Raw genomic sequence first — 10,903 nt, 5'->3', positions numbered from 1 at the left:
GGAAGCAAAAACACTGAGTCCTTAGTGACACTGTTGAATTCTAGGCCCAACATCACCTGTAGCCATATGTGGCTGTGCATCTTTCAGTTATGTGAGTCCATAGCTTCACTTTACTGGTCCTGTGCCTTTGGGTCAGGCTTTGTGTTATTTGTAATCCAAAGCATTCTAAATGATTCACTCAAGACATTTTTAAGTTGCTTCCAAGTCTGGATAGCTCTTAGAAGTATTTTCATATGGGTATGCTTACTTCAAGTGTCGCGGCAGATAAAAGTGGAGGGCTGCTCCCCTCAGAGGTCCTGGATAGGGCAGCAGGCACAGGGGTGACAGACATCTCTTGCAACATCTGGGGTTTCTGGGCATCTGGGAGGATGCTTGAAATCCAGAGCTATTTTTTTTTAAAGATTCATTTATTTATTTTTGCAAACAGAACCGGGATACAGGCCAGAGAAGCAGGGGCTGTGAGAGGATTCACCAGAGACAGAGTGGGGAACAGAACAGGCCAACTGACAAAGTACAACGCTGAGGGGAACAGTGAGTGGGCCAGGAGAGGTCTGCCGTGCCATGTGGGTCAACTCTGGGGCGGGGATTGAACTCATGCTGAAGTGGCTTTAGCTTCTTAGTGCTATGCTTTAACCCGCTGCGCCACCAGGGAGGGCCTCCAGAGCTATTTTTAAGGTCTTGTGACTTGACAAGAGGGTTAGGGCTGCTCATCGGGAGTCATGTGCCTGCCCCTCTAGGTACCCTGTGCATGGGATGTCTGAGCTCAGAGAGGGGAGTAGACAAGGAAAAGCTTAGATGTGACACTGAATTGCTTGATTCTTGTCCCTATACCCACATGTCTCATTTAACCCTAGGGGGAATTGCAAGGACTCTTGTGTACTCTGGGTTGACAGCTTGGAATTGGACAGGGGTCTTTTCAGCAAACGTCTCCTATAAGGCCAACTTTAACTCTGGTGTAGTGCATGCTGGGGCACACTGCGTAGATCCTCTTCGGGACTAGTTCCCCCCACCCTGGGAGGTATTGCTGCTGATGAATCACAGTTGGCTAAAGGGGTCAGCCTTGCCTCGGATCACCCTCCTTCCCAGGGGTCAGCCTGCATCCTGGGGCTGGCTCAAGGATAGTGATACAGACAACAGTCCCTCTAATTCCTCAGTGCCTTCCAGGTGCAAGCCCCATGGAGTTGACTAAGACCTTTTGGGACTGCTTTACAATTAAACTTCTGCCTCTGCCCACTACTGCTGCCCTCACACCAGTATCCTGCCTGCAAAACTGTCTCTAAGTCTCTCTGGGGACCCAACCCAACAAATGACATCAAATGAAGTCGTGGTTGTCTGTGCGGCATGATATTAGAGCCTGCTCTGAATGACTTCTTTGTCTGGATTGATGATAATCCTGCTAGAAGAGGAAGTGTGGTTGAAAAGATAACTTTTGTGTTTTATTTAAACGCAGAATTTTTTTTTTTTGGGTGTCTTTGTTAGAGAAGCAATGTATATTCATTGTGGGAAAACAGGGAAACTCAAAATAGCGCAATTCATTAATTGATACCTCCAATCTCTCCATGAGAATCTCTGATGGCTCCTTGTGATTTGAACAAAAAATATGGATCCTGTGTCACCTTAATTTAAAAAAATACAATTAAAAAAAATCTGTCTCAAGTCTTTTCTGTATATTGGGCTGGTGGTGCTCCCAGCATCCCCTTAGAGCAGAGACAATGGAGACTGGAGCTTTGTGGAGACTCACAGGGTGACGCCAATGGCAAAGAGCAGGGTGAGCAGTCTCCATGGCTCCCGAGTCTATATTCTGAGTTTTCCTTACCAAGTTCCAGACTAACAGACTGATGTCAGAGCTTCACACCGAGGCTGTAACAGAGAGGCGAGTAAGGAAGAAAGTGCCTAGGCAAGAAACCGAAGCCTCCCCTCTGTTCCCGGCTCTGCCATTTATTTACTGCATGACCTTGCCTAAGTATTTTTTCCTACTAACGCCACACTTGTGTCAACCAAGAGAAAAAAACGCAGACAAGAGAAAATGAAGACTTAGCGAGCGCAGTGGCACTGGAAGCCTGCAGGGGGCACCACTGAGAAGAAAACAAACAAACAAAAAACAAAAAACAAAAGGCTGGGAATCGGATCCCCCTTCCAAAGAGACAAAATTCCAGCTGTAGGGTGCCCGCTGGCCTCCCGGGAGCGCTGGGGGTGGGTGATCCTGAGGCTACGGGAGACTCCAGCAAAGCCAGAATCGCATCAAGGTGAAGCCAGGAGCTGGAACCTCGTGCGTCTGTGTAAAAGGCTTCATTTATCTTTCTTAGTTCTCTTTGGCCAAGGGAGACGACAGGAGAATGTTTTACTTTCTCTCTTTTCTTTTTTTTTTTCAAAGAAAATTTTCCATTGTGGAAATGGCATGTGTTTATTTTTAAAAATCCAGCCATAGGGATATGTAACTTCAGAGGGAGGGAGGCAGCTCAGGAGTCAGCACTGTCCCTCCTGTGCTGAGGTCAGTGCTGGGTTTATTTAGCCATTGGCTCTTCCCTCCGTGCCCTCTCTCCTCTTAGCAGAACAGAATTCTTGTCATGCATGAGAAGAATAGCGAAATGGAGGACTGACATCCAGGGAAGGAGAATAACATCACAGTAAATGCAGCTACCACTGGTTTTCTGTGTGCCAGGCACTTGGTTAGGGACATTGACAGCGCCCAACCACCCTAGGCAATAGGGATCATTATCTATATTTTACAAAGCAGAAAATGGAGTCTCAGAGAAACAGTTTTCAGCCCAAAGTGGTGAAGTGAGAATGACCTCCAACATGGTCCCATGACTGAATCTGAAGGGTAGAGCTCTGTGCCCATTACCGGAGGCAAAAGCCTCTGGTTGGGAGAAAGAACCATGACCAAGAGGCAGGGGCTGTCCCCAAACCCAGTCCTCCCCCATCAGAGCTCCTTCCTGTGGGGGGTGACAGAACCATTCAGCTCCCTAAAGCAAATGGCTTTTTCCATCAGACCCAGGGAGAGTCATTTCCCGCCCTTAAGCCCTCCCTCTGGAAAATCCCTTCTTGGGTAGAAGAGGACCTAAGGGGAGGCACTGGAGAAGGAACTGGACCCGAAGCATTGCTGGGTGGCATAAGGTCCACCCTGAGCACACTTCCCAGGCAGCATGATTGAGGCAGTGGGACTCGGAGCCCACCCTGGCTGTCCACTCTGCCTTCCAAACACTGTGACCTCGAGTGAAGCACGTGACCTTTTTCTAGCTCAGTTTCTACTTTGTTAGATGGAAAATTGGAATATTATGATTTTGAGATTTTATCATGAAGATGATGTATATAAAGCACTTAGAATAGTCACCAGTACATGGTAAATGTTTAACAAAAATAAGTTGTTATTATTCACCAGAATTAACTCATTTTCACCAAGGAGACGAACATAAACAAATAGTCACAGATATATACAGTTAGAGTATAAATGGTCAGGCATGAGATGCAGTATTTTTTATGATTGCTGCCCCTCCAAGTGCCCCTGGAGACACTTGGAATTCTCAAAAGGACCTGGTAGCATTAGTGGCCTTGAGTCTTTCCATTCCAGAAGGTTCTAATACAGTTCTGAAGTTCTATGGGATGCCACCTGGAATGCTCCTCTCCAGGCTCAGCTTGGATTTTTCCAGCTAAGCAAAGAGTCAACGCCTGGCAATATGAAAGAATTTGTTCTCCCCCCACCCTTGTTTTAATGGTCCTTTCTTGGTTTTTCTGGATCTGTGTTTCGAAGACCCAGACCAGGCAAGTAAAGCCTTAGAGTCTCCATCATGACCATGATCCATCACCTCCCTCAGCAGCGATCTCATTCCCATCAACGTCATCATCGACTCTAAATCATGATCACTACCCCTTTGTCCTCGTCAGCACTACCACATCACCAGGCCCCTCAAGTCACTGGGCCCCTCATCACAGCTGCTGCCTTTGTCTTTATCACTTAAACCTCTCCTATCATCACCACCAGATTCCTTCCATATGATTGCCTTTATACATCCTTGATCACCTTCTGCTCAGGGACAGTCAGAATCTGAGTAGAAAGGACAGGAATTCAAGTCAACTAACTTAAGGGAAAAAAGAAATGGGAGTTTAAAGTTCACTCACTCACACACACACACACACACAACACATACACACATACACACACACACTGGAAAGTATAAGACCATGCCCAGGGGCAAATACCAACCACTAACATATGCCTTCTTTCTCTCCATTTTTTAAAAAGATTAATTTATTTATGCATGCAAGAACTGGGGTACAGGTCAGAGAAGTGAGGGGTGAGAGGATTCACCAGAGACAGAGTGGGGAGCAGAACAGGCAGACGTGCTGAAGTACACTGCTGAGGGGAGCAGTGGGCGGGACAGGAGAGGTCTGCCTCGCCATGTGGGTCACCCCCCTGGCCAGGAATCAAACTCATGCTGCAGTGGCTGTGGATAGCTTCACAGTGCTGTGCTTTAACCCACTGCGCCACCAGGGCGGGCCCTTTCTCTCCATTTCTTATCTCTGCTTCTCTCTGCTCTTCATTTAGTTTTCTCCTTCTATAAGCAAACGCTATCCATATAAACTTCAGAAGTTTATATGGATATAAACTTCTGGCTGTATAGTGGCCCCAAAATTGAGACTGAAACATCCCAAGAAAGTCCCCTGATTGGTTCAATGTGCTCACTCTTTGTGCCAACATAGTGACTAGAAATATGTGTCCCTGTGACGGGCCTGCCTGTGCTGTGTCCAATGCATTGTGGCAACTGGAAGAAACTTGGTAAGTAGGGGGTGCCCTAGTTTTTTACCCATTCCATTTCCAGCCACATTCGCCACCACCTGTCTCTACCATGTCACCTGCACCATGTCCATCACCATTACTGCATCCGCCAGCAGCACCACGTCCAACATCTCCCAGCCTGAGAAGGGCATGTGCCTCGCCCCGAACTTCCCATTTTGAAGCCTTAACACATTTGAGTTTGATGAAGTCTCCAGCCAGTCAGGAATTTTCCATCTCTGGAAACAAGCAAGTTGAAATGTTCAAGAAACTGGGTTCCTTGTCGTTGGCCATAGCATAGGAGGACAGTCGGAAGCTGTGGGGAAAGAACCCAGCAAGCAGCCTGGCAGCTTTGCCCGCCGTCCGCCGGGCAGCGGGTTGAGCAGTGCCTATGCCCAGCCTACAGGGGGCACTGTACCTCCAAACGTGCCAGGCTCCCCTACCAGCCCATCTTGGCTGCAGCCTGCAGTCCTCAGCACTTCTGACCCCTCCCCCAGGGGCTGGCGCTTACTCTTGGCTCCATGTCTCCTGTTCCTGCTCCATCCCCGAGCAAACATGTGTTTCCAGATGTTGTCTCAAAGCCTTATAAAGCCAAGGAAGACTCCAGTTAATGTAGCCACAGCAGACCAGACTGTGGGCCTCGAGCTAAGAATGCCTTTATTCCTGATGGGCAAGAGGGTGCACTGGAAAGACAAACAGAGCATCTCCCCACCCCCAATTTCAGAAATTAACTTAACAAAGCAACAACTTTTAGGAGAAAAAGAAGGGATTAAAAGGCTTTGGTAATGAGGTTTGCAGGAACAGTTGTTCTGGGCAGTTCAGCTTCCACAGTTACCAGGAGAAAGAACTAGAGGGAGCACAGCTCTGTGGGAAGGCCAGCCCCCCCCCTCCCAGTTTACTTGCCATAGGACACAGTTCAGACCCTGGACTGCACTTGCACCTGGGGGGTTGTGGGGTGTCTGCCAGGGAAAGACCTGACCCAGATCTGTTTCTGCTATTCATCTGCTGTGCGGCTTTGGGCACATTGACCTCTCTGTGCTGTTTCTGCAGGTGTCATATACCAAGGGACTCTTAGAGGATTAATGAAAGTTCTTCTGGGCAAAGGGAGGAAATAATTCTTCCTCCAAACCAGGAGACCGGTGCCTAACATGAGGTAGAAGTCTGAGTTCAAGAGTTCGGGGTGGGAGTGGGGAGTAGGGGCTGAAGGAAGCTGGGACTGGGGATGGGGGTGTGTGTGCAGGAAGAGACACAACACCATAACTTGCAGTTCCCAGATGCTGGTAAACAGGGATCTGCTTCAGTAAACTAATTGTGCTCGTCATTACCCGTCTGTCATCAACCAAAAACATCTGTCTATTAACCCACAGTTGCCTGCCTCGCCAAAGGCTCTCCGCCCGTCAGGGAGAGCTCAAGCCCTGTTCTTCTTCCCCGGCGTATGCTTGTGGTACCTTTCACCATCTCTGCACTGAGGCCCAGATTCCGAGCCAGTTTCCAGGACTGACAGCTCAGAGCATCTGTGTCTCACTCTCACTCCTCCACTGATTGTTTTGCCTCCAACGCCCTGCAAGTGGGCCCTAATGGATGCGTTTGCTCCTGCTTTCTGATGTCTGGCTGCAGCATAACCACCACCGGAATCACTCCTGGATTTTGTACTTTGCTCAAGGCTCATGCACATCTCTCCTGAGGTTCCCAGTGTGCCTCTGAGGAGGAATGAATATTCTCCTGCCCCGGCCAGCAAGCTGACATCCAGACAGGTTAAGACACTAAGTGAAAGGCAGACAATTTTGCAGGTGGATTCCGGTTCTGCATTTCAACATGCCACTTTCTTTCAGTTGAACCTGAATCAGCAAAATGGTTTCAACCCAAGTAAGTTGATCATGGCCTCTTGCTTTAAGATGACTAAGAGGGGAGCATTGTGTGTGTGTGTGTGTGTGTGTGTGTGTGTGAGCGCGCATGTGTGCACACGTGTGCTTGTGCTTGATTAGTGATGCCAGGCTATGATGCAGGAATCTGTGCCAGACCTGACCAGAACATGCCACCTGGGAAGGACCATGCAGAGCACAGATGCTTGGGCCTGTTAGGAGTCGGGAGGTCATATGATACATCCCCGAAAGGATGGACCACGTACGTTCGGAACTTTTGCTCTGTTCTCCCAGTTCTCACCTCTGTATGGACCCTGCCATGCTCCAGGGCCCTGCTTAGGTCTCACTTTGTCCAGCAAGCCTTCCCATACCTTCACCCCAACTCCAAGTCTCCACCCACCTCCCTTTCTCCAAACCCAAGTCAGACCTACCTGCTTGTTTGTTTGGCCCTCAGCGATGCTGTCTGGCACTGCTGTTCTATTCCTTCTGCACATCAGTCCCAGCAGTGGCTCCCAAGCATCTGGCTTGGGGTTTGCTGCAGCTGAGCTCACCAGCAGTGTGGACGTACAGCTGGATCCATGAGCCATATAATCTCCCTCTTGGCTGCAGGAACACAGGGCAGATCTGGGCTCTCATTTTGTCTCTGTCATATCTCCCCTGTCTCTGCAGTGATGGCCGTGCACTGAGAACTGAGGATGCATTACTGCATCTGTCCTGCATGGTAGCCCTAGGAGAGAGAAATTGTTCACCTCTTATTTCAGATTAAAAAAAAAAAAGTAGGTACATAGAAGTTACACGGCTCACCCAAGGTCACACACCTAGGAGTCGTCGAGCCGGCTCTTGCACCCACTGAGCACAGCCAGGAAGTCCCATCGCCTGAGCTTGAACTGAGACCAGGTAGGAGACATTCTTGAGCCATCTGAAACTAGAGGGTCACAGGCTATTTGGGGCTGCCATAGTCCTGAAGAGGCATCAGGAGCATGAGCTGGGAGAGTCTGGTCACTACCATGGCACTTGGGCACGGCCTTCACTAACCACAAGGCTCTCCAAGTCCTGTTTCTCAGGGTAGGCGATGCTGTAGCCAGGTCCACCAGCCACCTAGCAGGCATTTGTCCCGGCTAGGGTACCTAGAAACATCTGTGGTTTCCAATAAAGCACATGTCCTGGAACCAGGTTTTGGGTAGTTTCCTACTGTGATCTGTTTTGGCTGATGGGATGTGAGCAAATTCACACAAGCAGAGGTCACTCGTGAGCACTTGCACAATGGGCCTGTTCTTTTGAGCGCTCCCTTTCACACTTCCAAAGTCAACCACTACACTAAAGAAGCTCAGGATAGGCCAGGGGGTGAGTAGCCCTTGGAGGATGAGGTCATCTGGAATGTTCCAGACCAACCACACCCCCATAATGCCACCTCCTGGGTATCCTCAGGACACTTGAAACTGAAGACCAACTCATTCATTATTGCAATAATCTTTGCATTTGAGCCATTAACTTTTGGGGCAATTTGTTGGGCAAGTGTCAGTGACTGCAATGCTATCCCTGGTTATGGCCACTAAGGCGCCTAGAGGTGGTCATGGATTTGACCATTCAGAGGTACATACATGTCCCTGCTTACAAGTCTAGACCAGAGTAGACTCTCCATGTGTGAGCCAGCACGTCCCTTGCCTTCTGGGAAAATGCACAAATGCATCACACACACACACACACACACAAAGGGAGGGTGCCGAACCAGCCCGGTGTGCTATGGCAGAGCCCTATGCCTCTACCCATGGGTACTTCTCCCCACGTGCCTGCCTGTATGTGTGCAGAGGTGCACAAGGGCTCATGGGCATCACCTATAAGTAGACTAAGGCAAGTACACATATCCAGACCCTACAGATAATGCAGCTGGGGTCCACACCCCTCCCCCCCCCCCACACACATGCACACAGTCACTCACAACCCCAAACCAGAAGCATCCACACTCCTCAAGCTCTTCGCTTGCTAGAGAGGATCCCCTGTGTTTTCATCCGTGGAGACTGTGCTTGGCTCTGCTCGCTACTTAATGAGACAGTTTGTTTTGGCCCCAGTTAACAAGGCTCCCGGGCCTCCTGGGCAGGCTGGCCCTCCCCCACACATCTGCAGCCCTGCCCCCCACCCCAGCTCCTGCTCTTCAGAGTCTCATCAGTGAACTGATTGGCATGGCTGTGTGGGAAGGAAGCAGGGACACAGGAGAAGGCACCTCCAGATGTCTGCAGCCCAAGCAGGTGCTTCGGGCTGGAGCCCCAAAGAGCTCTCCCTGGGGATGCTGTGTGCTACTGTTCCCTGACCTAGAGGAAACGAATTTAATTTTAGAGCCTGTACAAATGAAGGCAAGGGTGAGAGCGCGAGCTGAGAATGCCGCCTTGTTCATCTTCTCTGCTCTGAGTAGCCCCCAGTTCACGCTCCTTGGGACCCCCGCATGGTGTGGTCAAGCTCCCCACACCCAGCATAGAAGCATAGTCCCTTCCATAGCTCCCCTTTATCCTCAGGACAAAGTCCAAACCGCAGTATCCTGACTGGTCCCCTTTCACTTTTCCAGTGTCAGCTCTCCCCCCTCTCCCTTTATTCTCTACATGACAGCTGTAGCGAAGCATCCACAATTTTCCCAAAGCTCTACTATGAACTTCTTTCGTCCAGGTCTTTGCACAAGTGTGTCCTCCATCTGGTATGCCTCCCTATCCTCTTTATCTGACTAATTCCATTCATCCTCTAGGCTACAGCCCCACAGCTCTAGGGATTCCTGCTCCAAACACCCTGGACTTCCTCCATTGTGCACTTATCCCTGTGGGTCTCCTCTACGAGCTGCTTTGTTCCCAAAGAGATGTGTCCCCATACTAGCAGAGGACCTGGCACTAGAAAGTACTCCATAGGGCCCTCCCTGGTGGCGCAGCGGGCTAAAGTGCAGCCCTGCAAGCTGGCCACAGCCATTTCAGCGCCAAGTTTGATCCCTGGCCCCGGAGGCGGCCCACATGGCGCAGCAGACCTCTCCTGTCTCACCCGCTGCTCCCCTTAGCTGTGTACTTGTCAATCTGCCTGTTCTGCTCCCCACTCTGTCTCTGGTGAGCCCTCTCTCCACCCCTGCACCTCTGGCCTGTACCCCAGTTCTATATATATAAATAAATAAATCTTAAAAAAAAAAAAAGTGCTTCATAAATATTTGTTGAAGGATGTAGTTTGAGCTGGGAAGGCCCTCACATATTTCAGTACTCCTTTCCTTTCCTTGCGTAAGAGGAAGAAGCTGTACAAATTAAGTAATTTAGTTGGAAGGAGGCCAGAACCAGAATTCATCCATCCATCATTCATTTCCTCATTTATTCATTCATGCACCCCAACCATTTCTTGGGACTCTACCTGTGCTAGGGGCTGAGAATACAGAGATGAATACAGCTATTCCTGCTCTCTGGAAGCTCAGAGATCACAGCTGGACCATGGTTTCAGCTACAAAAGACAAATTAAAGTAACAGTGATTTAAATGCGATAAGTCAGTTCTTACTCAGTCCTGTGAAGCCACCAGGGCCCAGGCCCCTTCCATCTTGTTGCTTACTATATGCAGGAGTTGGAGGGAGAGATAGGAAGTGGGAATGCCCTGCCATTGATTGTAAAGCCTGGGGGAGAACAGGAATGGGGAGCGCACACAGAACGGGGAGCGGGGGCCCTCTGGCCTGTCCCTGAGCTGGGTCTCTGTGCCAGGTTCCCAGCTGCAGCCACTGGAAGGAAGGTGGGTGAGTTGGGTCGGTTCAGTGGTTACACACAGAACACATGGCAGAGCAGAGAAATCAGAAAGGAGGAACAGATCTGAATGTAATGACAGAAACAGAATCTGAGGGAGATCGTCCCAGGTGGATGAAGAAGGTACAAATAAGCAGAAGACACACTTCCAGCTTGAGCTACAGGCGAAGCCAACCTCACACACCTCGGAAATGAAGGGGAGGCAGAGCAAGGGAAGCGGCCTGCCCGCTGGGGAGGGAGGGCTCAAAATGGAGTGGCCAAGAAGCTTCTGGGGACAAGAGGGAGCTGCCACCTGTGCATGCTGAGAGGACAGTTGTCATCAGGAGGAGGACAAGCTCCTGAGGGGAGGACAAGCTCCCAGGGGGAGGATAAGCTCTCCGGAAGGAGGACAAGCTCCCTGGAAGGAGGACAAGCTCCCGGGAAGGAGGACAAGCTCCCGGGAAGGAGGACAAGGTCCGGAGAGGAGGACAAGCTCCCGGGAGGAGGACAAGCTCCAGGAGAGGAGGACAAGCTCCCG

The sequence above is a fragment of the Condylura cristata genome, unplaced genomic scaffold (genome assembly GCF_000260355.1).
Source record: "Condylura cristata isolate star-nosed mole 26May11 unplaced genomic scaffold, ConCri1.0 scaffold00011, whole genome shotgun sequence".
Lineage (NCBI taxonomy): Eukaryota > Metazoa > Chordata > Mammalia > Eulipotyphla > Talpidae > Condylura > Condylura cristata.
This window is presented reverse-complemented; position numbering follows the sequence as displayed.